We start from the raw sequence: 24,758 nt of genomic DNA, 5'->3' as shown, positions 1-24,758 counted from the left end.
TGAAACAGTGATAGAATTAAAGGAAGAGGTCAAGTATCTAGGTTTAACCTTAGATAAAAAACTCACTTGGGAATCACATATAAATAATATAACAAAAAAAGCCACGAAATCCTTGTGGACAACCAAACAATTACTAGGGAGATCCTGGGGCCTCAGCCCTAGTATGACCCTCTGGATATACACCCAAATGGTTAGACCAATCATACTGTATGGGGCACTAGTATGGTGGAGCAAATCTATCCAACAAACAGCGATAACCAAACTGGGAAAAGTACAAAGGCTTGCTTGCCTATGCGTCACAGGGGCTATGAGAACTACCCCAACAGCTGGCATGGAAGCACTCCTTAATCTCCCACCACTTCATATAGCAATCCAAGAGGAAGCAGCTGCGCAAGCACTCGTGCTACACATGAAAGAAAATTTCAAATTAGGCAACCTCACCGGTCACCTAAATATCCTAAATAAAATCAAAAACACCATAAGCATGGCTCAAGTCTCAGACCACATTGCCCCAACCTTCTGTTTCACAAAAGGATACACAGTTACCTTTCCTGAGAGGATCGAGTGGAAAACAAACCCAATGATGATTCACAAAAATGGTACACTGATGGATCAAAAACACCTTATGGTGTAGGAGCAGGAGTAGTGCGGCCCAGAATCCACAAATCATACACTCTCACCAGGGACACCACTATCTTCCAAGCGGAACTATACGCAATAATGGAAGCAGTAAACATCATGCAACGTAGAAACCACAAGAGAGTAAAGATCAAAATACTCTCGGACAGCCAATCAGTTCTAAAAGCTTTAGATAGCTATACCTACAACTCAAAAACCTCTCTTAGAATGCCACAAGACACTCAATAACCTGGCATCCAAAAACAATGTTTCATTAATTTGGGTACTGGGACATGAGGGATATGACGGCAACGAAAAGGCAGACTTTCAAGCCAAAAAAGGGGCAGATGAAAACTTCATCGGACCTAGTCCTATGTTCGGATTCAACAAAAACAGCCTGAAACAAAAAGTAAAATACTGGGCCAAAACTCTATTAAATCAGCATTGGAACAACGTAGAGGGTCTTAAACACTCCAAAAAGTTCCTAAGTTTCAACGCTAAAAGAGCTAACAGGGCCCTCACGTTAAACAAAAAGAGCATTCGCACTCTCACAGGCGCCCTCACGGGTCACTTCACCTAAAACAAACACTTACATAAATTAGGCATAACTAACACCAGCACCTGCAGATTTTGCTGCGAAGATGAGGAGTCTATAGAACATCTCATTATCGAATGTAAGGGGTTGACGCAAAGAAGGAAAAGGTTTTTAAACAAGTTCATGCTTACAGATGAAGACCTTCAATCACTCCCTCAGAAGGAGCTGGTACAATTCATAAGCATACTTAACAGTCAATAGACAGCATAGGGAGCACAATAGATCAATATAGTCGCAGTGCTAAAGAGCCATACCTTAACCCTTTACAACCAATAAGCAAACATATAAAAAAATATTAAAAAAATATAAAAATCTCTACTCGCTCATGAGCAAAAGGTCCAAGTTATCAATATTGAACAAAGTCCTGCTGTAATAGGTAAAAAATGTTAGCAAAAAAAGCTTGTATTAGGCAAGAGAAGAGAGGACAAATAAAATTTTGGAAAATTATAGAAGCATAGCGCGGTTATTAAGAAATATAGAAATTCGAAGGCATTTTGTCATTTATACTAAAATTCCGCATTGTATATTTCAAACTTTATGCAAAGTGAAAAAAATTCAACGAATTTTTATCAAAATGTTAAATTTTTTGAGCAAAGGTTTTAGAGAAAAAAATACTTAATTTAACAGCTTATTGAAAATTTATATAATAACTTTTTTTTCTTATAGGGTTGGGTGCTCTGTTTACATGGCCGTATGGCATCTTAGTCAATCATCTTAAATCGTTCTTTTCTTAGTAACTAATAAACTATTGTACATTAGCTTAATATAGTCTGTAAGAATGTATCCATTCAAAGACAATAAATAAATAAATAAAAAAAATAAATAAATAAAAAAATGGGCAAATTTTCGATTCAATGTACGATTTTCACATGAAACAACTACGAAATCCGATTGATCAGAAAAAGTTCGTTTATTAATCAAAAACAACTTCAAGAAGTCTTCTACAATATTTCTCTGAAAATTTTGGTAACCGCTTTTATGTGGGAATTTTTATTTTACTTTTTTTCTCAATTTAATATTTGTTTCAATTTAGACAATTCAACAAGTTTCACTGTAACAATTTTCAATTGAATTTTGCAACCGTATACCAAAAGTTGCAGTTTTCCCACTTTCCGAGTATTTTTATCCACTGTGCGCGGCTTGGCCACTTTGGCAGTTAACAAAAAAGTTCTTATATTAAAGGAGAACCGCCACAAGGAAAAGGAATACATGAAACGGAATACCTGATAACACTAAGAGCGCAAAAACCAAAGGCTTTGGTATAAATTTGTTATATGTCACTGATTTACTCGCAGCGCGGAAGTCTGACTCGGATTAGAAAGTTCCACTGAAAATGAAAGTAAATTCTTGGCAGTCGCATAAATAAATATCTGGTTATGTAGGCCTACATTGTTAAGCTACCAGAACTGTATATGTGTGAATGTTTTTCTTTTTGTTTTCGTGATATTAGAACATTTTTTTATTCAATTTCAGCAATGCTGCTGCCGGCAACTATTATTTTTCGCTTCCCATCAAAAGCCACCAACAATTTATTTAACCTTTATGGTTAGTTGATAGTTAACTTTTAAGCCCTGTGAATTTTGCTCGTAGCCAACTGACCTCGATCATTACGTGAATGCATGTACAGTAGAGCGTCGATTATCCGAAAGCCGGTCATCCGAAACGTCGGTTAACCGAAAGGAAACATGACGCCTTTTTCGGTTATAAAGAATAAAAAAAGTATGTACAAATGAAATAGAAACGTTTAATAGAAATGACTCAGAGAGCGACGCAAGGGAACGTCATGATTTTGGCATTTTCCGTGTCTTCATCGATAGCATATTATATTTAGAAGATGATTCTTAGGTATTGACAGCGTTGTACATAGTATGTAATTACATACTTGCTTTCTGTCACGCGCTTTATGAATTGAAGTTAGTATCGCAGTTCCTAAATATAACAGCGTCGGTGGTGTTATCGTGCCGCGAAACGAACGCGCATTCGACGCCGACAGTTTTGTTTGGGCAATTTCTCATTAATTTCAGGATGGACACTCAAGTATTTATCGAGTGGTATGACGCTGTATTCATTCCAGAGGTTAAAAAATAAGGGATAGAAACTGGAGACACTGGAAATGTTTTATTGGTGATTGATGATTTTCCAAGTCATCCCTCAAACCTTTCACTTGAGAGAGAAGATGGAAAATTTAAGGTAATTTTTTTGCCACCCAATGTTACCTCAGTCGTTCAACCTATGGACCAGGGGGTGATCGAAGCCTTCCAACGTTACAACAGATAAAAGTTGCTTGGTAGTGTACTAATCGGCCAAGAGGAAGATAAAACAATTCTTGAAATCTACAAAGGTATTAACTTGAAGGATGCTGTTAACATGGCAGCAGAAGCGTGGGCTTATGTCAAAGCTTTTACTCTAAAGAAATCCTGGAATAAGCTTTGCCCAGCAGTTGAATCCGGAGCTAGCCTTACATCTGAAGTACCAACAAATGAAAACTTTGTTTCAAAAATGGTTGAGTTGATGAAAGAGGTTTCATAATTTGAAGAATGTGACCAAGAAAACGTGCATGAATGGCTAGAATTTGACGAGGATAATCCTGGCTACGAGTTGTTGATAGAGGACGATATAATAGCACAGGTTCAAGTTTCTGAAGATGACGACGATGAAGACGAAACTAGTGATGACATCGACTCAGCTGAAAAATGTCCGTCCACTGAAGAAGCCTTTAAATGATTTGAGACTGCTACTATATTAAATGGTTGGGACATCAAGGCGAATGCGATTCTGTGCAGTCTTTAAAACGCCTAAGAGATTTGGCGGCAAAAAAACGAGTCTAAAGACTTAAGCAAGCTAATATGTTCGACTTTTTTTTTAGATTAGTTTTGTACTGTTAAAAAATGTTTAGACATATGTATTTATGTACCGTGTGTGCAATTCCTACTTAAATGTGACTATTCATAATATGTACTGTACTCTAGTGTATCATTAAAAAGCATTACATACATAATATGTATTCCCAATCCAATGACATGTTTTATTACCCTACCCTCAACAAAGAACTGGAATTTTGCAAATGTTCGTTTATCCGAAAAATCGATTATCCGAACACCCTCTGCACCAATTGTTTGGGATAATCGGCGCTCTACTGTATATACATGCATATCTGTATATGTATGTGTGAGGGAGTTTGAATTTCGCATGTGAAGTACTGCGACACTGAATTTCAACAGAGGTTGAAATATTTGCACACATTCGACTGAAAATTTCCAGCGTCAATGGAATTTTAAACATCGCAGATTTGTGCTGCACACATTCCGCTAAGCGAAATAGCTCATGAAGTGCATAGTTCTGTCAGTTTGCTATGCAGCATTGCAACAGTAGATTGACATTCTTCAATTTAAAAAATGCTAAAAAATATACAATAAAAAATTTAAAAAAAATAATACTAATTTTGTTTATAGTTTTCAATGTCGAGTTTATGGCAATAAAATTTCTGCAAATTAACACTTTTTTCAATTAAGAACTTTGCTATTGTAATTTGCAGTGCTAATTAAAATTCAACCATAAAATATTAGTAATAAAATTTCTTCCTAGCTTGTTCCCAGAAATATTGATCCTCATATGGGAGACCTGCAATTTTGTGAGGCTGTAGACGATTTTCATGCGAAATATTTCATGGCAGAGTATGGGAATAACAGCAGTTTAGAAACAAAAATTTTGATAATTAACACCTACAGATAGCATCACACTACTTCTACTAAGACACCTCAAGGTAAATTTATCAAATGAGATCTTCTACTATGGCAGAAGTATACATTGTTTTCAAATCTTGAAAGCAAAAGCTTTAGAAGCAGATAAATGACATTTTCACAGTTGCTCACCGTTATGTTTTATCATTTTGCGGTCGATAGTAAAAAACATTGTGAATCATAGGCATCCAAGTTTTGACATATAAAACTGGCTGTGTAAATATCTGCCTCGTCGCCTCAGTGAAAGATGGGACTCGCAGCCACTAAAAAACATTATCTTCTTCATAGACTTAGATCCACCCCGGACAACGCTCCCGCACAACTTCGTAGTGGAGTCCTTTATTGCACTACGTAAATGCTCACGTTATATCTGCGTCCAGGTTGCGCTCCTTCCTTTGTAGCTCGTCTAGAGAATTCTTATCAATTTTTTCCGAAAGTGCTCTAATGTTCAGCTCGCAACTGTTCCATTTTCGCGTGCCTCTATTTCGGCTTTGCTGTAAGATACTTTCTTTTTCGATGCAGTATGCAATGTATTGATGGTCACAAGCTATGCAATGCTCAAAATTGCGATAATTTTTTGATTGGATTGCCAAACTGTTAGCCACAAGTGTTAGATCTGGTACAGTTATAGAATTCAACAAAACTGAGTCGAAAATGCTTTTGATGGCTTATAAACAATATATTGAACTGTCATTAGAACAATTTTGACGTTGATGTCATGAGCTGTTACACAGATACAAGCTGTGTGAAGTTGGTAGCACTTCATATAGTTCACCCTGTATTTCTCACGGCAAAATAATATTAAACATGCTCCTTTAAACTGGAAGCACAAGCTTAAGAACCACGAAATTTTAAAAAATTTTAGAATCTTTCCTAAGCCTGAAAATAACAATTGTCTAAATTTATATGGAGCAAATCTTGGCGTGTATTTCGGGTCATTGTGATTCCAAAAATAGTCTCTCGTGCGCTTCATGTTGCTCTTATATATACTTCTAACATCGTAGGAAATATCGAACTTTTTGAAAAAAACTAAAGGAAATACTGGAAAAATGATATTTGACAGTATTTATTTCAGAGCTGAAGTAGGCAACGCCAATTTGGAACTAATTTATACAACTAATAAATCTCGTTAGAACCTTTGATGCAGTACTAAAGTTTGGTAACAAACACGGGCGATTTTTTTTTTTATATGAGGCAAATTGGTGAACTAGCACGGGTAAAAAAATGTCAACTAATACTTTGAGGTACTTCACACTTGCCCTTTATTGAACCACTTATAGAATTTTATAGGCTATAAACCTTTGAAACTTTTTTTCTTTTTGAAGTTTTAATGAAAATTGATATGCTGTTTATAGCAGCCTGAATTATATTTTCATAAAGTATTATTCAAAATTAAAAAAAACGAGCCAAAATGAGTATTTCACATAAATAAACAACCGAAGTGCAGCGTACTGTTTTTTGCAGCAAATTAGCAAAACTAAATGATTTGCTTTTTGGTAATTGGAAATGTTTGAAAATTCGATGATAATGTAATATAATTAATTTGAACATAACTCGTACGCAGTGCATGCCAGTAAAATAATTTCCCTGTAATATTATATAATAAACTTAGTTTTTGTTTTCATTTTCGGAAAAGTAACAATTGTGAGCTCAATACGTATTATTATTTATTCAAGCAAAGCATTTATCTGAAATATATTTCGCCATTGGGCGAATCGTAATTTCAAATTTCACTTCAATAATATTTACGTAATTTATTAATTTCCGCACAAAATGTGAAAATTACGACATTTCGGAAAAACAACTAGGCACAATAATAGTCGGGGAGTACGTCAGAGAAAAATACAAATAAGCTGCGCATGAGCCTTGCAGTTCTAAACTATTATAATTAGTGACAAGCAATAATGTCGTGGATGAGCTGGGTGATAATATGAACTTAAATCTTTTTGAATTTAACTTTAGATATGTGCTTTAAAAACGCCTAACCACAACAAAGGATGAATAGTGTATATGAGAGGATGGGCCAATAAACACCTGCAAGTTAAAGAAAAGAAAACCACATCAAAAGAAACACTTCGCTTGCCAGCAAGCAGTTCTGAAAATTACACACGATTCCCAATGATTTGGGCGGCAGTTTGGTTACGACAGCCACTTGAAAAAGATGCATGCAAGCATTTTCTTAAAAATATAGAAACATAAATTTCGTGCATAATTCATCAAATACTATCCTTTTTGCGATAAATCTACATGGAAACCAAAAAAAAGCTAAGGCAATATTATTTATGGCAATTTTTCATCACCGCTTGGAATCCGTCATCTACACATTCTCAGTTTAGATGATCACACAGTTGTTGTCAATATACCAGAAATGTACAGTGCAAACCATGATGCGATTTTGGACTATTGCGAAGGAAGTTAGTAGCACTCGAAGAGTCTATAAGCTTATCACAAGTCCCGCTGATTTCAATTTTTTATGAATAGTTGGGTATGAAAAAGTTATCCTTACTCTTATCTCATACTTTGCGCAAATTTGATTGGCAAAGCTCAGTTACAATATACACGAGCTCTTGAGCCATTTCGTATCCGGCAAAGATACATGAGCTTAGTACAACCCAACTAGAAAGAACAGTCGATACAGTGAGCTTTGTTTTTTTTTGTTTTTTTGTTTTTGGTAAATCGCTAAGGCCAAGGGGCGTAAAGCAAGATTGTTTGCAACGTGCGTAGTTACATTCACAAGCATGAATCACTACCTTACAAAAAATTAACCGATCACCATCACATATTGTGCAAACAAAAATGTTGTTATAAGTTCGCTGGATGTCCCATACTTAAATTCGCCAAAGGCCACTTCAGCGATAAACCTCAAACATATATGGGGAGTTGGTAAGCTGTTACAACAATAGCTAGCGGGGCTATTTTAAGGATCTAATACTATTTATGTGCAAACAGTGCCGCATTTGGGAAGCTCAAAAATTATTTTCCACCGAAATATACACCGGCATATAAATTGTCAAATTTAGTTGACAGAATTACATGAATTAGTTTTTGAACTGACCCTGAGATTGAGTCACCTTCTGCTATTTCCTGTCTCCAAATAATAAGAGAATAAACTCGCTAATTAAGAAGAAAAAACGTTGAAAGAGGAGAAACGTTGAAAATGTATCAATGTGTTGAAATTTTTAGTGGTTTACTAAGCCATGTTCTTAGTTAGACAAGTGAAAATGTAAAGGCTAATATCACAGTCACCATTCAGTGCTGATACCCAAGAAAGTTTAATAATAAGAGAATTTTGTCCAAATACTTGGCAGAGCTGCAAGAGTAGAGTATTTTTGATAAATAATTCAGTCGAGAATGTCAAAGCGATTAATCCAATCTCCACTAACATTCTTCAAATGCATTTTCTTAAATTGGTTTTAGTTCTCGCCACTTATTATCTTTTTACCTTCTTTTGTCTGAGAATGCGGTGCCTCGAATTAATACTTTTAGGAGGGGAAAGTGACGAAATGCGTTTTATATTAATGTATAATATATCCAGAATACTTTCCCAAAAATTTAAAATCTATCGGAATAAGAATGTGTATTTGAGCGTCCATTGCCCAGATTGGGTATCTTAACTTTAAAGCGTTTTTCTAAAAAACAATCCTCTCAGGGATACTTCGAGAGTAATTTCATTTAACGAATGCGTTTTGTTTTTATTTTTATATTTATTTTTCAGATTATTCGAGGCTCCTCTGGTGAGCCACAATAATTTGCTCAATTTTTTTATTTTACTATAAAAATTTGGGAAAGGTCCTCTTCTAATCGAAGCCGAAATATCGGGAATAAATTATGGGAAATTTGTTATTTTATTGTTAAACCGGCATTGTAGGACATTAAAGCTCATAATAAGGGAGAGAATATTACTCAAATATTGCATTTTTTATGAAAATTGATTAAATGAAAATATCTTATTCATTGCATTATTTTATGGAAAGTAAAGAAATAAACTAACACTAACACTGTAGCTCCAAAAACAAAATCTTAAAAACAAGGCTTTTCCACAGCAATACCCTTAAGTTATCAGCCATTATTATCATTACTGTTTGTTTTCGCCAAAGTACATATACGATTATTTTCTATGTATTAACCTTTTTCTTACGCTTTGGAATCTGCTCATTTACTATGAAATACCAATTTTCAAAATTGAATATTTTATATGCCTTTCAGCTCATATTCCTTTTCAAGTAATGATTTCTTTCACAAGCCTTAAAGCTTCAGCTAAGACCTTCTGCCACTTTCATTAGTTCAGCGCCCACTATCAACTTGATTTTTCTTTGAAAATATTCAGTTGCTTTCATTTGGATAGTTCACCGAAAACGCACAGCCATTACAAGCAAGTAACTGAGTTCCCAAGTGAAGCTTTACAAAGGTGTCTGCACTTTTATCAACATATCCATTAACTTAAGCCCACCTTCTTATCTGCTTCTTCTTTCTTATTACGTACACACATGTATTTGTACGTACATAGTTACTTTGTCCAATTATTCCCATTTGGCACCTTTTTGTAACCAAAGATTATATCTGTAAGAATATAACTCATACGACCTGTAGCTCACCCACACAACCCAACTTGCAATCATTCAAATCTCACACGTGTAATTATTATGTTAAACCCAAGCTGAGTCGTTTTTCGGTATTCATCATTATTTAAGTTAAAATGTAATCCCAAACTTTCCGCATCAGCAGCGTGGAAAATATACGAACTATGCAAAGTTCTGGTTGTAAGTCCATAAAAGATTTCACGTGCCAACCTCAATAAAATATAATTATCGGTAAAAATGTATGTGAGTGCGAGGACATATGTAAACCTTTTGGGTTTTTTATGGACAAGCAACTTGCGAAATGACCTTTTTCACATTTCAAAACTTTTACATTTTTTAATTGCCAATCAGCAGGCAGCTATCGTTGCAATGTGTGCATACAGATAAAAACTCTCACTACTTTCATATTGCATGCAAACTTTGATCTGATCGCGCAGCCAACTTCTGGGGGGAAGAGTAATTTACAAAAACAAATATAAAAAACAAAAAAATGCTAAATAAACCTGGTGGCACTTCAATGCCCCACTTGGTTATTAAATTTGCACAAAAGCTCGATCCTGTTCACACATGCTAGTATTAAAGAAAGGTTTCAAATGTGTGTGCATTTGCCAGCCACACACTAGCACAATACGTGACTTGCTCGCATGAACTCAAATTCTTTTTTGACTAATTTCCAAGCACGACGAACATAAACATATTTACTGCTGAGTGCCCGAGAGAGCCGAGTGCCGAGGGAGATGCATAAGGAAGTAGTCAGTGGCTGTGTGCTTAAAACTACTTTCGAAGAGTTCCTCTTATGTAGGTGTATTTGGCATGTTGTGCAAGACTGAAGATGCGCTTGTACATAACTGTTGATAGACAGAAGAAGTTCAATGAAAAGTGTGGGCAGCGCAAGCATCTTTGCAAAGTGGTTCTATGCACCTCTACAAAACGCTGCTCCTGGAAACTGGTCAGGTATTGACATTAGGACGAGTTAAATTTTGCATCTTTTGTTTTCTTCCATAAAAAATTGTACAAAATAAAAACCAATGAATGGGGAAAACTATACCTAAAATGAACCATTGACTTTTTTGCTCCGGATTTTCAGTAGAATACTCGAGTTGCCGAAGCAAAGTCGGTTATATTTCTTAAGAACACATTAACCTGTCCTAATATTCATATATACTATATACATACTTATGTGCACATGTATGCACCGTTAGCCCCATGAATTGCAGTAATGAACAGTAAAAACTGATTTTATGGTGAGGAAAGGTAGTTGCAAGTGTTGCTGCTGATGCAGTCCCTTAACTCACTTATTACATTTTGTTGTATTTTGCTCGTTTTTCTTTTATAGAGTAGCAGGTAGACGATTTACTTTTAATCCTTTTGCAATTTCCAGGAACGCTTGCTGGTTAGAGAACATTTTGCCTTTTACACTAAGCTACAAAATACATACTCGTATAACTAAGCTGCCGTCGAAATGTCTGTCAGCTGGTAGTCACTTATGCTGACCACTATTCTCTAAGGCGACTGCTGAGTGCTGTTTGTGTTTGAGCGAGTTGTGCTTACTACTTCCCCCCACCTATAAGTTTGCATCAAACTACTTCTTTTATCATGTCATTCGCCCAGCGAATATCTGCTCCTCTCAAATGGCTTATGAGATAATAAATTAAGAGTGTGCACTGCATACTTACAACAACTTCGCTTTGTAGCAACTTCTTTTCAATAGAAGCGATGCTTAATGAGTCCAGCCGAGCCACAATATTCAATAGAATTTATAAAAGTGGTTTATTGCACCATCTTTGTGTAAGCTAACAGACTCCATGAGCCATAAAGTTAAAAGAACATCGTATAATAAAGGCGCTCACCCCAAAAATAGTTAAAATTCATCCCTTTATTCTCGGTCACCCACTCTACTTATGTGCGTCAGTTTTGTATTAGGGGATGCATATTCCCTGAAAGTCATTATAGGTGCATGATTCTAATGAACATAGTTTTAGATTTTTTTTTGCTTTTGAATATTATTTTTCATTTAAGAGACGCCTATTTATACACCTTTACTTTTTCATTCGTTATCACTCAGTTTAAAGATGTTTTCTCTAACTTAAACAAACAAGTAACTCATATTTATCGGTGAAAATAACACTGTGTAACAAAACAAAAAAAAAACTAAATATAAATATAATAAAAAACTAAATATATACAATAGATCTAGCACAACTTGTAGGTATAGAAAAACTAAAAAAAATGGTATAGGAGAAATTTCCCATACACCACCAACATCTCATTTCATGGCCAAAAAACCGTTTTTCAGTAGGTTGATGTGAACAATCACTCCTAACTTCGCCAATTCCCATCCGAATTCTATTTTTTTTAGTTCGAAAGAACAAAAATAAGTCTTTTTGACAGTGTATTCATAATTTTTTTAAATTGAAAACTGACGAGACTGTAGCTGTAAGTTTTTAGAATTCTTTGTTTTTTCTCCATTTTTTCAACTTTGACATCATTTTTACGATATTATCCGATATTAAGGATACTAATATATTATTATAGTAAAGTTAATGTTGCGTCGAATGAGCTATATTTTATTGTAATTGGATGAAAAATCATAGAGTTGTGTGAGTTTAAAGATTTTTTTTTTTTTGCTAATTTTGTATGTACGTATAGCTGACGCTAAATGGGAATAAGGGCGCGTTTGGAAGCATGAAAATGTTAACAAGTATCATTATAAACACATGACATTTATTGGAGTATAGATATGTATACATGCAGCACTATAGGGTATGGTACGGTGCGGTACGGTGCAGTACACAACGGAAGTGGTTCCAAATTTAAAAATGCATTGGAAACGGCTATTTGGAGTTTAGTATGGTACGGTACAGTATAGTACGGTACACTATAGTACAGTACAGTGTAGTACAGTATAGCACAGTACATTACAGAACAGTACATTCAACAACAGTGTATTGTAAAACAGAAAAAAAAACAGAACATAACATTACTGAACGGAATAGAACAGTACGAAACAGTACAGGTTTACAATTTTAAAAAATGTCTGGAAAAACTAATCTTGATTTAAAAAATGTTTGCTAGACCTGTTCCGATTGAAGGTTTGTAAGAGTCATCACTTGTTTTACGTTTCAAGGACCAGCAGTACCGTACCACACCGTACTCTTATGTATACATATATACTCCAATAAATATTATGTATCTATAATAGCGCATCAAAACACACCCTAATTCTTATACAGCGTCAGTTATACCTACATACCCAATTAGTAAAAAAGATAAAATGTTATAACTTACATTCAATTACTGTCAAATATAGCTCATTCGGGCGGAGTTATAAGTGATTGCCCACATCAACCTTTCGAAAAACGGTGTTTTGGGAAAAAAGATTTTGACGGTGTATTGGAAATTTCTCCTATACCATTACAAGTTGTGCTAGGTCTCCATAAAAGTATAATATCACTGACGCACGGTGTAATTATTCAGAAATCCTATCAGTAATCACTAATTCGGTTGTGCCTAAGAATCACTAATTAGTAACAAACAAGGTACACAATCTATCCCTATATCCATCTCTATCCCTACCTCTTTTTTTCTATCCCTTTACCCATCTCTATCTCTAACTCCTCCTCTACTCTACAACTTACTCTGCCTCTGATTTCGTTTCAACGATCTAAATTTTATAACATTTTACTGCCTTTATAGGATGTGAATGAATTATATTTATTCATCTGCTCTGCTTATTAAATTTATTTCATTTCAGTTTCCATTTTCATGACAAAATGTTGGCTGAAACTCTCTTAGTGTTTTTATGCTCGTAAGGCTATTTGTCCGAGAATAATGTAGCAAACAGTGAACATACAAATGCATTTGGCAGTTTGTTTCATGTCATAAATAAACGCAATATTATTTTACAAACAGGAGGGGTAAATACCAAGTGGGAAATTTTAGTAGAAACAGCGAGGTTATTGCAGCAAAATTATACGTTGAGAAAACGCGGAAAAGTTGAGCTTAAACCTGAAAATTTACCATTTTAAGCACATATTTAACAGGAAAATAATAAATTTATTTGCACACGATTAATAAAATTGAAAATAGTCGAATAGTTTGAAAAAAATATCTACTTCAAATTAAGCAGTTTTCGTACTGCAAATATTACCAAGAAAAATTCAGATGGAATTGGTTTACAATATTTTTTAATTTTTTCTCATTAACCCTTTTTTCGCCGCTTGTTCCTATCCTATACATCCTTTTCTGCTACATATGTCAGAAACAAGTTAAGTGTATACACTAAATATATTTATGTTGCAGAAAATTTAATTCACTTTACAACTGTATCAGACACATACGCTCTTACATGTGTCATTTTCATATGTTTATATATGCATTTCTATAAAGCAGTAAATGTACCATCGTAGGCCGACATACTGACCGCTTTCGTAATGCACGTTTTTACTCCTTACCGCCAATTCACTCACACATCCCCTTTCGCCTGATGCGCACCCTTCATTTGCAGCACTCGTTGCTTTCTCTGTAAGTGCAGATGTTCAGAACAATTATTTCCATATGTAATTCTATGGACTTGATTAGATTGAAGAATATAAAAATACAGAAAATTGGCCGCAATTTTTTCACAGCAGGACAAATAACATATAAATAAATTTTGTTCTATTAAAGTTACTACCAGCTGTAAATTAGTTTAAAAGGAATTTAAATGAGAATTGAGCAATTCCTCTCTTTTTGATTGACCCAGTAACTGCTTAAGCGACTTAGGCCAAGATCTACAAAATGCATCCATCGTTGCTTCCTCGTTTTAGCCGACGCCGGTTAAAGGAACCAAATTAGGTTAAATCATAGTTCCATTCAATAGTTTTCTCTGGCTAGAAAGCAAGGCGCATAAGTGCTTCTTAAGGACTCAAACAATCAATCTTTGCTCGCATTGGTCGAAAACTTCTTAATTTTAGTAAAATGGGAAAGTTTTAACAGTCCGCAAAAAGGGGAAATCGACATCTTGAACCCAGAGAGATTTTCAAATCGTCAAATAGCCAAAAGGATTGGTCGAAAACCAAACGTTGTAAGTCTTTCCGTGAAGCAAGGTGTCTCCTACGCTAAGAACTACAAAGGCAGATTTATCTGCCTTTCCAACAGCAAAAATTAAAGAAACGGCAAATGTTTAAATTAATAAATTTCGCAAATAACGTTCCCTCGATTTTGCAAGGGGCCACATGACTTGGAGTTCTGTTACAAATAACGATTTCGGTAAATGGATTGGCCGGATGGATACAATTTCTACTTCCGTGCTTAAGAAAGGAGGAAAGGTACTTTAGTCGACATCACAGCCGTGAAGGTGGTGTTATGGTATGAGGAGCAATATCGCACTATGGCAGGTTCGAATTGAAAATTGTTGGGTACAAAATGACGGGAAACAGCTATAAAGCTCTGTTGGAATCATCTTCTTCCGTGATTCATGAAATACTTGAACATATTAATTTGGTCTCTCAACAGGGTAATGCACCTGCACACACTTTAACTCTGATCAAAACTTGAATAACGTCCCAAAACGTTGAAACGTTAGCATGGCCACCGTATTCTCCAGATCTGAACATTATTGAAGATCTATGAGGCTGATTTGCTCGCAAGGTTTATGAGAATGGGCAACAATTTAAAGACAAATATACTTAAATTCGAATCATTAAAACGGCCTGATCTGAAATTTCATTAGGCTATCTAGAGAATTTGTACAAATTCATTCATCAACGTATTTGCGAATAAATTTATAAACAAGGCGGCAGCACAAACTATTAAGCTTTACATAATAAATGTAAAAAAAATTCTATTTGTTATTATTTGTTCTTATTTGGTTAGTGCCCCTATTTAAGTAAACCAATAAATCGAGCACAGTTTTATTGCTGCGAAATACCGTTAGGTGGAATAATATTTTGATGTGAATTAAATTGTCAGAAAACCTTGGATCACCAGATCAAGTATGGTTACTTTAATTACCATTTTCTTCTATAAAAATTATTGCTTCGAACCAAGTTAGCCGGACTGTTTTGTGAATGTATTCTAATTTTTGTGTAAGAGAAACAGGCAAGTATAAATAAAAGTTAAAGAAGAATTGGCATGTACATCTTTTGTTTGATGCCTCGCCGAGGTCCTTCTCCAATTTGTGATGCTTCACTTGATGTTGGACCACGAATGGCTTTTATGCAACTTCCGAACGGCAGATGGTTTTTACAAGAAGCTCTTTCGTGGCAGAAAAGCACACGGAGGAAAAAATCATTTCTAACATTTTTGGTTTCATGCCCATTAAGGACTTCTAGCTCGCGAACCACCTACTGGGTGTCAACACATACCATTTCGGGTACTGCGGCCGCCCTATATTCAGTCTTGATAAATTCAACACCAACTTTCACGCCTTGTTTCCTGCCCTATGCCAGAATCTGTTCGGAAGTTATTTAGGTCTCTTTGCTGACTACACTGCATGACAAATGTGTGACCAAAGCCACTTCAATATTAGTACTTCGAACGAATATACAGGCGTAATGGCGTGGCATGCAACAAGTGCTACATTCACAAGCGGATTTATGCTCATCGTAGTGTAGACGAATATATATACACATACATATATAGTAAATCAAATTCTACTGGTAGAAAAATGGAAAAAAGTGCACTCTGAATTGTCTTAATATGCGACATTTGGGGACAGTGCGAATATTTTGTGACGCTCCTGCATTCAGTAAAACGATAATAATGTCATTCGCACAAGCTGCCACTGGCAAGCAGTATATTATATTAAGCTACAAATACAGTTATGTCTCATATACACCATAGTAAAAGTGCTAGATTTTTCCTCAGCTATGCCATGTACTACAATTTCGAAAGTCACTGTACGCATTTTACTACATATTTCCACAATTTATCGTTCGTTCTCCTGCGAATTGGGTGCCTGTTGGCATTCTAAATTTAAATTAGAAAGCCACACTTTTGTATATTACCACATTTTTCTTTCTCATCGTCTTTTCCGCTGACTAACACCGCAGTTCTTGTACCGTTCAGTTTTGTCTTGCGGTTTCTTACGCTTTGAGCAATAGATGATGCGCTTGTTAGCTGTATTTACACAGATACCAAAAACAAGATACAAGTGAAAAATTATATAAATAATTCAACGCCTCAAATGTGAAAAGTCACACCTTGCCATTTAAAACCATTAATATTACGCCATACAACTTTTTGGAGGGGACTGGTCACATGTAGAATTTTATAAAAAATGTTGAGAGCAATCTAGAATAATAATAGAAGAAAAAAAAACACAACAAATGTATAGCCTGAAGTCGTAAACGTGTTTGATGACTCAATAAGTTACGTCAAGAAATAAATGCCCATCAACTGCGACCCACAAAAATCTAAAAAATTAAATAAAACTTTTTTTTTCAATTGCAAACGTTTATTAATAAAAAATGCTTACAAATTTAATACTCAAAATAATAGCCATCGCTAGTGACACATTTTTCCCATCTCTCAGGCAATTTATGGATGCCGCGCCAAAAAAATTGGTCGTCTTTGGGCGCAAACCAATCATCGAGCCATTTTTTGGCTTCTTCGTGAGAATTGAAGCGCAGCTCGGAAAGTGCGTGGCCCATCGATGCAAACAAATGATAATTGGAAGGCGCCAAGTCTGGTGAGTACGCCGCATGCACCAGCGGTTCCCAATCGTGCGTCTCCACAAATTCCCGCGACGCTCCTGTTCGATGTGGCGGTGCATTGTCATCAAGAAAAATTACTTTGTGACGCCGATCGGCATATTCTAGGCGTTTTCGGTCCATAGCGCTGTTCAAATCGGCCAATTGTCGATGGTAGCGTGCACCGTCAACTGTTTCACCTGGTTTTAATAGGTCGTACCAAATCTTACCACGCTGACCCCAGAAAACACACAGCATTGCCTTGCAGCTGAAACGATTTGATCATCCGTAACGATTCGATGCAAAAAAGACTTCCTTTTGAACCGGGAAAGCAGCATTTCACAAGTGGTTTCACGATGTCCGCAAATCGTTGTTTGAAGGCACGAAATTCGACATTTAGCGGCAAAAATGCATTGTTGTATGAAACGTAACAAACAATGAACTGAATATTGTTGACATATGACAGCATTACCATTAATTCTGTGGAACAAAAAAACGGTTAACATGGCCCGATAATCCTATCTAATGACTGTAATGGCAATTGCTTCATTTCAAAACAACGAAAAACAAAACAAAAAATTCAAAAGCGCTCCAGTAATGCCACCGAGCCAAAATCCACAACTCTTTACAGATCCATGGACTTCTATACAAGAAGGTGAGGATTTTTCCATTTAGGGCAAATGATATTTGCGAACATAGCGAGGTGGAAATGAGCTTTATCTGTAGATATGGTTTTTCGATATTTATGTTTTTCCAATTTCCCAATTTTTACAAAGGAAAAGCGACACGTTTCGCAAATTCTACCACAAAGTAAATTTCTGATACTTAACGGACGCTTTTTTATCTGTTTAAGCCATAAATACTAGATAATGTTCCACCCTGTGCCTTACAGCGAAGAGAAATAGCAAACAAATAGGAATAAACTTTTCAAATACTCAATAAGTTGCCTTAAGAAATAAATACACAACAACCATGACCCACAAAAAGTAAAAAAAAAATAAATTTTTTTACAACTCAATAAGTTTATTTAAAGAATGCAATGTGTACATATATAAAAAAAATAATAAAGTATTATCATTATAATAGGTGAAGGGCACATTAAAATTTACGGACTTAGTTTTTAATTCATGTTACTGGAATTTTAAGTTTATACAAAAAACTTTAATGAAAGTTAGTCAAACTTTTTATATAGCACCAGGTTAGCAACTTTGCACTTTTAGCCGTGGGTTTTATACATACAGCGCAAGACTTACTCTAAATAATCCTTTAATAATTCCCAAAAGACCACCGACAATTTCTTTAATTCCAACAAGGTAGGGCAACTCACTTATTTCTTCTTTTTGTTACTTGATCTCATAATTTATTTCCAATTCTTTGCTTCTAATTCATTCAAAAATCCTCTAATTCGTAGCTAACACTACCGGATCTCCCAAACAAGGGTCCTCCGCGCTGCTGTGAATGCGGCGTTCAGATTGACTAACATAAAAGTGCTTTATAATATAGGAAACTCGCTTTAAAATTAACCAAAGTTTTGAGGGCAAATTATAATTTAACATATGGCAGTGACGATGCCATGACGAGGCGTCGATGGACGAGCGAGAATGGTGAGTAAAATTATAATGCCATGCCCTTTTGGGCATTTTCGTTACGCGAGAGAGAAAAAAGATCTGTAGAGGAAAAGGAGAGAGACAGATATTCCTTATATAATATGCATATCTTAGATACACTTTAAGCTATTTTTCCTGAGTTGTTCTTTATCGTTGCTAATTTCTAGTGAGAAATAACACTGCCTACTTTTTGGCGCTTGTTTGTTGGTCCAAACTTGTAGGAAATATATTTTTGTTGTCTACTTTTTGCCCTACTTGGTCCCTACTCTTTGGGGAGATTTTTGGTCCCAATTTTTTTGGTGCCTACTTTTTGGCGCTTATTTCCGTTTCCTGGCTAGTGCTTGTGCCTACCAGAGAACTGCAGGAGGTTGTATTTTTCTGACTTGCGATCCACTCACAAAAAAGCGGTATCAATATGTACGACCAACGCAAACTAAGCGGTGTTTGCGCTGAGCAGAACCGCAACAGAACAGTAAATGTTCTATGTATATCGTTTGTACATCCGAGTCTTTCTTTGTTCAGTCTTTGCTTCGTTTATAACTACCGCTTGTGCGATCACTTCGGCTATGCGGTGCTGCATACTGAAAACACCGCCTGCACAAATAGATCATAACACACAAGCAAAAGAGTATCGCTAAAAAATATCTATGCCATCGCGCGTTCACTCAATACATAAATGATTAGCACTCGAAGGAGTCCACTTTCGTATTTATGTTTTTTTATCTTTGTTTTCGTCGGCAGTGCATTAACAAAGGGCGCGAATCACTCTACTTGCAGATATGTATGTTAATGTGTGCATGTGATTATATGTTTATTTTTAAAAGATTTATAATGGCGGAGAATTCAAATTTCATTGCTGAGAAAATTTCTTTATATCTTTATACATAAGTATCTTTAGAAGTAAGTTAAAAGAAAAATTATTATTTGTTTTTGTACGATAAGTAATTTGTAAAAGAATGAATTTGGTTTTCAATTTTTATTTTAAAGTTCATTTTATTTTCTGTCATAATTAATAGTAATATACAAAAATATAATAAAGTAATATCACTGCTTCGATAAAGAAAAAACTTTTAATTTAAAAATACTGCTACATATGTATAAAAATCCTTTTTTTCCGTGCGCTGCTATGAATTATACTGCAGACAATCTCACTATTTGCAAGGGATGACGACGCGGTGTTTGCGGTGTTTTCCTCATTTGACAGATTTCACACGTCACACCGCTTAGCCGAAGTTGAATATACGATTGCTTTCAAATCTAACACCCGAGTACACGAGATATTCATACACTCAACAATCGCGGTAATAGCGGTATTGATCAACACACCGCTCTTTTGCTTTCCGCTCAAATGTGTGCAGTTTTTCTGAAAATGTACTGTGAAGATCGAACAAAAAGAGAGCAGGTTTTGCATTTGACCGTCATGGAAATGAATGCTTGAGCTCAAATCACTTGCCGTTTGAGTATGAGTAGTGGTCTTGAAATTTTAATTGTGGAATTTTTGCGTTTCAGTTATAGAAAAACAGAGTATTGAAGCGGTGCGCAAGCAGTAACATCACACCGCTGCAGTTCTCTGGTGCCTACTACAAAGCGCTATCCATTCCTGTGATTTGTGCCGTTGCTGCGGTCCTGGAATCGCTGCGTTTGTAGTGCGCGTTGTAGCCTCGGTTTGTGTCCGGTTTTTTCTCAATTGTGTCTATTTATATTCTCTGCAAATGTTCTGAATTTATTTATACATATATTTTTTCTCTCTCTCTCTCTCTCTCTCTCATTCTCTCTCTGGTCTCTCCCTCTTTCTTTGTCTGCCTTGAAAGTCTCACTTCTTTTATGTATACTACGCTGAAACAATTTTAACCGCCCTTAAAACTTTGTCGCACGAAATATTGACATTTTCCATATAATCTAAAACTTATGGACACACTGTAGAAAAAATAAGAATTAATTAGGTAAATAAAGATGAAAGAGTGATTTATATTTGAGTTAAATTTGCACTGAATCTAAAAAAGTTGTTTTAGTAGAAAATGCGTTGAAAGCTAAGAATATTTATTTCATTGTTTTTAAATTTTTGAAGACAGAAAACATAGAAAAGTACAAGAAAATCTATTCGTTAACAGCGTCACACTAGTCGCGCCCCTTAACCAAAAAGGTTTGCATGTGGGTAATTAAAAAGGCAAATATTTTACAAATTTGCCACATCCACACACGCAGCCGCACTGCTATTGTTACTCTTTACGTGAGTTAGAGCTTCTGTTGTATTATATAATTTAATGTAATGCGCCAAATAATTATCTTTACGGTTTTGAGCGCTAGTAACCAACCAACCAACACTCCTCTGACATAAAATGCAGCAACAGTAATAACAAGTAATAGCCACAAGTCTCTTTAGTAGCTGGGAGGATTTTTTATATTTTCCACCTCTTTGTGCAAAGTACTTATTGTACGTTGGATTCCCATACCTTTTAATAAAAATGTTTTCCATTACTTACTATTTATGTTTGTAATAATAAAACAAATATTTTTTCTTTGCCAAAATGCTACCAGCAAAATTTACACCTGTTAGCTTGGGGGAGAGCGAAATGTTTTTTTGTGGATAATTGCGAAGCAAAGCAGATTGCTTGCTTGCATGTGCATTTATACACTTACCCGTTCTCCACAATAAGTGCTTACAAATACTGGTTTAATGTCTACATGGGGCTTTTCGCTCAAGCTTATCGGATAGCAGTCACTAGTTCGCCATACGAAAAAATGTAGGATAAGTGCATGCAGGCGGGCTTATGTTGACAGAACCTCAGCACAATAAAACTGGTAACTAGTATAAGCGCGAGTGCTATACTTTGACAAAGTTAATAAATTACCTTGACTTGCGTTCGGATTTAATTTATTAATTTTACAATGCTTAATTGTTCCGTGTGAAATGGTAAACGCTGGAAGTGCTATACCTTTTTGGTTTTTGCGTATAGCACAACTGCTTCAAAGCAAACTCTTAAAGAATTTAAATCACTTGAGATTGATGAAATAAAATTTATATCTAAGGCCATACAACTCGGTGCAACTGAACTAACTATGTATATGAAGACGGCTCAGCATGCTCAGTGAGCTCTGAAATAAGAGCGAGAAACAGAACTCCTCAAAACTGGAATAATGGTACACTATTTTTGAGACTTGGATGTTAAATAATCAAGTTATAATAAAATAAAAAGTTTTTGGCGGTTTTTGAAGGCCAAAAAAATTCATTTTTGTGGTGCCGAAATCCTCTGAAAATAAGTTTTAACATCAAGAGTTGACTTTAGCAAATTGTTTTCTTTTAGTCAGCCTTCTAGCCAAGCACCCACGAGGCTTCTTCTTCTTAATTGGCGCGATAACCGTTTACGCGATTTTGGCCGAGTGTAACAAAGTCCGCCAGTCGTTTCTTTCTCGTGCTAACCGGCGCCAATTGGACACACCAAGTGAAGCCAAGTCCTCCTCCACCTGATCTTTCCAACGCAAAGGAGGCCTTCCTCTTCCTCTGCTACCACTAGCTGGTACCTCATACAGCTCATCGTTCCATCGCCTGCGATATTCGCCGTTGCCAACGTGCAAAGGTTCAAAAATCTTGCGCATAGTATTTCTCTCAAATACTCCAAGCGTCGCTTCATCGGATGTAGTCATCGTTCACCCTTCTGCGCCATTCGTTAGGACGGGTAGGAGGAGAGTCTTGTAGAGTGTTACTTTTGTTCATCGAGAGAGGACTTTACTGCTCAGTTGCCTATTTAGTCCAAAGTAGCACTTGTTGGCAAGAGAGATTCTACGTTGGATTTCAAGGCTGACATTGTTATCGGTGTTAATGGTTCCTGAATAAACGAAGTCTTTTACAACCTCGAAATTATAACTGTCTACAGTGACGTGGGTGCCGATACGCGAGTGCGCCGACTGTTTGTTTGAAGACAGGAGGTACTTCGTTTTGTCCTCGTTCACCACCAAGCCCATTCGCTTTGCCTCATTATCCAGTTTGGAGAAGGCAGAACTAACAGCGCGGTTGTTAAGGTCGATGATGTCAATATCATCGGCATACGCCAACTATTGCACGCTCTTATAAAATATTGTGCCTGAGCGATTAAGTTCTGCGGCTCGTACGATGCTCTCCAACATCAGGTTAAAGAAGTCACCCTGTCTGAAACCTCGTTTGGTATCAAACGGCTCGGACAGGTCCTTCCCAGTTCTGACAGCGCTGCTGGTGTTGCGCAACGTAATCTTTCACCCACAAGGCTATTAAAATAAAAAATATAGTATATGACAGAAACTACGTACCGAAATATCTTTGTTTAAAAAAGTCTATTTTTTGGGATGGTGCATGCGATTTTTTTTTTTTTTTTTTAATAAACAACTGTTCCTCCATCCAATTAACAGCCGCCGTAGTTGAATGGATTGGTGCGTGACTACCATTGGGAAATGCACGAAAAACTAATTGATACAAAAGTTCTTTCGAATAGTGGTCGGTTCTCGGCAGGCAATAGCATGTTTCTGCCATGAAAAGCTCCCCGCAAAAAAAAATATTTGTTGTTCAGAGTCGGCTTAAAACTGTAGGCGACTCTACTTGTGAGAAAACATAAGAAGGCAGGCCACAAATAGGAGGCGGAGCTCGGTCAAACACCCAATATGCTTACACTGCATAATAACTGTAAAATGTCCAAAATTTAATGTATGTAGGTAATGAAATATACGCGAATTTCCCTTGCATTTCAAGCTAAGCAAAGAAAAGCAATACAAACACATCTGCTTATTTTCTTAGAATTACTACTCATGGCTCCATTTGACCCACATATCAGTTTTTGGTGCCCAAAAAGCAAACGAAAGTTTGATAGATGGGAGTACACCAGCCTTACAATGCCTCATTTGCAAGCCATTCTCGATTAAATTAACTATTTGTTAACTAGATAACAGTTTTCTTCAGCAGTAGGTTTACCTATCTTGCAATAGGTTTTCTACTTTCATTTTCACCCACATGCTTGGGTCGACTTCAGTGTATTTTGCATCTATAGATGCTATGCGCTCACTTCCATTTGTTGCGCTTGATGAGTTTTAATGGAAATGTTTAATGTTGTTGCTACTTTTACGCTACAGCAACGAATTTTACATTTACTCTAATTGTTTGGCTTGTACATTGTTGTTTATTGTATTGCTTCTATCCACTTCTCCGGTTTACTTTTACGGTTTGGTGGAAATAACAACTGTATGGAAAATGCTACCAAATGTTTGGAAACCAACGCAGACAAATTTGGACGTATGTAGCCCATTGGCTTTTCGTTTGAAGGAGGTGGGTTCGAACCCGTATCACAATCATATGAAGCTGGAATGGCTGCAAAGACGTCAGGTAAGGCAGGGCACGCAGTTAGCTAGTTATTGGGCCACCTGATTCTAAGATGGCATATGAAGCCTGCAGGCACTACAATTTGCATTGAAAGCTTGGCCCACACCTGTCAGCGGGCTGCAGTGGCACATTAGTGTTATTTTGCACAAGTTTACCAAGCATTTGTGATATCTTTAGCAAAGTAATTAATTGCTATTTGTACTTGGGTTGTACTGAGTGCATTATTCCAATTTCACTCCAATTCACTCTAAAGCCATATCTTTGTAAGGAATAAATAAATAATACTGATTTCTGCAGTGCAACAGCAAATTAACTGGCAGGGGTGGATTTGGAAACTCTTTTGTTTAAAGCATTTTGAGCACAAAAAGTATGCGAGTATACGTCACTGATGGCGAATAAATTAGGAAAACTAACGAAAATACCAAATAAGCATTTCTTCTTCTTACTCAACTGATGAATATGACAGTGGAAGAGAAATCAAAGCAATTCGAAAAATAGTATATTTTGTGTTCCAAGTAATGGTGCAAAAATGCAAAAAAAAGTGGGGGGGTTTTAGTTTGTGAAATAGAACGCACTGGAAAAGCTAAAACACTCGCTTACA

Source organism: Anastrepha ludens, chromosome 6 (assembly GCF_028408465.1).
Source record: "Anastrepha ludens isolate Willacy chromosome 6, idAnaLude1.1, whole genome shotgun sequence".
NCBI classification, from domain to species: Eukaryota; Metazoa; Arthropoda; class Insecta; order Diptera; family Tephritidae; genus Anastrepha; species Anastrepha ludens.
Note: the sequence above shows the minus strand (reverse complement) of the source record.